Here is a 3,358-nt window from a genome sequence, read left to right on the forward strand (position 1 = left end):
TAGGAAGAAAAGGGTGTGAACGTTTGCAGTTTTAACTGAACTCCTTTTATTTGCTATGCATTGCAACAACCCTCTGAAAGCAATAATGGCGATAAACATGCAAGTTAATCTACAACTTTATCACCCTAGTAAGTCATTGCTTTCTATTTTCCCTTCCACAGGCTGAACTCAGTAAGCACTGGGAGCTCTTTGCTTGGCTCAAGCGCTGCTTGTTAAAATCCAAAAAAAAAATTTGCAGTTTTGCTTTAAGGTTTTTCCCTTTTTAAAGCATTTCTGAGGCTGCGAAAACTAGTCTTTACGACATGGTTTTAGTGGAGACCTAAGCCTGGAAGCAGGAATATTTTAGAGTAAAGGCTGATACTTCTGAACTTGCACGTCAGGGTTGGGTGTCGGTCAAGGTTAGGCGGAGGGCGACGGGCCAACTACAAAGACACCGCGGGGGAGGGAAGCGGTGGAGAAAGAAAGCCATCAGCCAATCGCAGGCGCTCTCCCGACACCTGCCGCCTTGGCGCCTTTTCTCTCCTACTCTGCGCACGCACTGGCTGCGCGCGCATCTCGCCTCCAGCGGTCTTGCTAGAGCACCCGGGTAGGTGTACGTGCGGCAGGAAGTGACGTAAGCTCCGGAGGCCCGGCCGGGGGCGGGGCCTGGCTATAAGCTTCGGGTCCGCCGCTGCGCTCCCTTCGGAAGGCGTGTGCCGCGCGGACTCCTGCATTGCGGTCCGAGGAGGCGCTTTAGAGTGAGTGGCTCGCCTGTCAGTGGCACGGCCCATCGTGTTCCTCGCGTGGCGGGAGGACTAGAGCGAGTTGGCCAGGGCCGGCGTGGGCAGGCAGGGAGGCAGCGGGGTGCTGAGGAGCGCGGGCTGCGGAGCGCGGGTTGCAGGTGCAGCGGAGTGGGTGGGGGGCCGCTGTACCCTGTGCCCCTCGCGTCCTCCGGGCCTTCGAGCCGGTCCTAGGCCGCGGGTTCGAGAGTCACCACGCTAAGGCGCACGCTTGTTCCGCCGGGGACACGTGGTGGCTGCTGGAGGAAGTCGCTCCAGGGAACGGCTGTCGGGGTACGTGGGTGACCTTGGGGCCCCTCGCAGGAGGGCGTCACAGCCGAAAAGGACAAAGCTGTTTTCTATTCCGTTACTGGTGTCATGGACATTTGCGGGGGGAAGTGGGATTCCCAAGAACCGCACGTTGGAGTTTCGGCAGCACCTGGTCCTTTTGGCCAGGCTCTGCCTCTTGGCCCAGCGTGTGGAATCTCATTTTTCCAGGGGAGAATAGGTCTGAACGCTGCAGGTAATACTAAGATAGGAGAACATAGAAATACGACCTCTTTGCAAGAGCTGTTTAGAGCTAGCTGTAGAAACCAGCGTGCTCATGGTGTTGGACAGCTCTCTAAAATGGTGTTTGAGAGAAAGAAAACCGTATTTGCAAACTTTCAGTTGACACACTTTGTCCCGTGCTTAAAATGAAATAAGCTCGTTATACTTACCCAGAGGAGTGGGCTGGATTGCTGTTGTTTCTTTGCTATTTTTTTTTAAAAAATAGGATTGAAATGGGAAATAGGTGTGTTACAGAAATTCTCAGCTACCTGATACCTCTAAGATTAGATGAGTTTAGAACACTAGCTGGCTAATGCGGTTGGCTCTTAGCTGTGAAATATGACCTATTTGACAAAGACATTTAAGCTGATTCAGGACCTTATCTACAAAGAAAAAGGGATTTAGCTTGTGTGAGTCCTCCTGCATTTGTTTTCTGTTAAGGATTATAATAAACTGCTTTATACAGGAATCCAATATCAGCTGTTTTTTCCCAAAGGGATATATACATAATACTTTGAGAGGGGATTGTTGTCAAGGAATGGTGGCTGTGAACCTAGCCTTTATTGACTGGATAGATCTGTCTGCCTAACTCCACCCTAAGGCTAAGTAGTTATATGCTAGTGGCAGTGTGCTTATCTATAATGGGGGCAGGTAAATTTGAATTAGACAACAATGACAGTTACTTAAATGAACCTCAAGCCTTGGGTCTATTGTGTAGGTTTCTTCTCTCCCAGATGAGTGCCATGCAAAATAAACTTCAGTGACCTCAAGTGTTTCTGACCTTTTTGTTGCTTTTCAGAAAATTGTATGGAAATGAAAACCTGCTACCTTTTATTTCCCCTTGCTTTTTCAATTTCCCAAAGAAGGTACCCACTATGAATTCATGGGTAGCCTTGAACTAAGATCCAACTGCTTCTGCTTGGATAGTGATAGGATTAAAGGGATGTGCCACCACACCCAGCAAAGTTAGGCTCTTAAAACTAAGACCTTAACAGTCGGGCACGGTGCCAGACACCTTTGATCCCAGCACTGGGACAAGGCAGAGCCAGGTGGAACACTGAGTTTGAGGTCAGCTAGTGCTGGAGAGTAAGAACCTGTCTTTACATCTCAACAAGTCATTCTAAGTCTATACAATCATAAATTGTATAACTTGGGAGAGAAGTCAAAGATCTCATAGTTGGTCCGTGAGCTAAGACTGCAGTAGTAAAGAAGTAGGACTTAGAAGAACAGGAAGACTTGTAAAAGTTAGGGCTAGATACCATCTAATTTTGAAGATCTAGATGGGGTCCTCAGTCAGGAACTTCATTTTGTGTGCACTCAGGATTTAAAAGTGACTTGTTACCTAATGAAATCTGCTTGTTTGAACCATTGCATAGCTTTTTTTTTTTTTTTTTTTTTTTTTTTTGGTTTTTTCGAGACAGGGTTTCTCTGTGTAGCCCTGGCTGTCCTGGAACTCACTCTGTAGACCAGGCTGGCCTCAAACTCAGAAATCCATCTGCCTCTGCCTCCCAAGTGCTGGGATTAAAGGCATACGCCACCATTGCCCGGCACATGGCTTATTTTTTAATGAAAAAATTAAATTGATAATTGTTGTCTAATTCAAATTTACTACATGGCTAGTATCATTGCTTATCTTCCAGCTTACAGCTCAAAGTTAAGGTCAAAGATCAAAAGAACTATGTTACTATCTTTTTATCTTATTTTTATTTATCTTAATTTTTATTAGAATGAATAGTTTTCCTAATGCTTGGTAATATCAAAGATGTATAAGTATATGTGAGAAATCAAGATTAACTTTCTCTTGTCAAAGTTTGTTGACAACATTGGTGACATCTTGGGGTAATAAACCAAATGAAAATTGTTTTATTTTTGGATGTAGCCCATTATCAGCTACCAGTTAAACTGTTTTTTTTTTGTTTGTTTGTTTGTTTTTCGAGACAGGGTTTCTCTGTGTAGTCCTGGCTGTCCTGGAACTCACTCTGTAGACCAGGCTAGCCTCGCACTCTCGAACTCAGAAATCCGCCTGCCTCTGCCTCCCAAGTGCTGGGATT

The 3,358-nt window shown here is 46.1% G+C and overlaps 1 protein-coding gene across 2 annotated transcripts in view; it reads left to right on the forward strand.

The window, feature by feature from the left end:
• Nucleotides 1–633: 633 nt before the first annotated feature.
• Nucleotides 634–3,358, forward strand: part of Tfrc (transferrin receptor) — a 23,064-nt gene continuing 20,339 nt past the window's right edge. The window contains exon 1 of one of the 2 annotated variants that reach the window (XM_028789388.1): nucleotides 634–737. The gene's annotated coding sequence lies outside the window, so the exon portion shown is untranslated. Of the gene's footprint in view, nucleotides 738–973; nucleotides 1,053–3,358 lie in introns of those variants that run through there. The other variant, XM_028789389.1, reaches the window with a different exon arrangement.

This window comes from Grammomys surdaster, unplaced genomic scaffold (genome assembly GCF_004785775.1).
Source record: "Grammomys surdaster isolate TR1022 unplaced genomic scaffold, NIH_TR_1.0 125821, whole genome shotgun sequence".
In the NCBI taxonomy this organism is placed as follows: Eukaryota; Metazoa; Chordata; class Mammalia; order Rodentia; family Muridae; genus Grammomys; species Grammomys surdaster.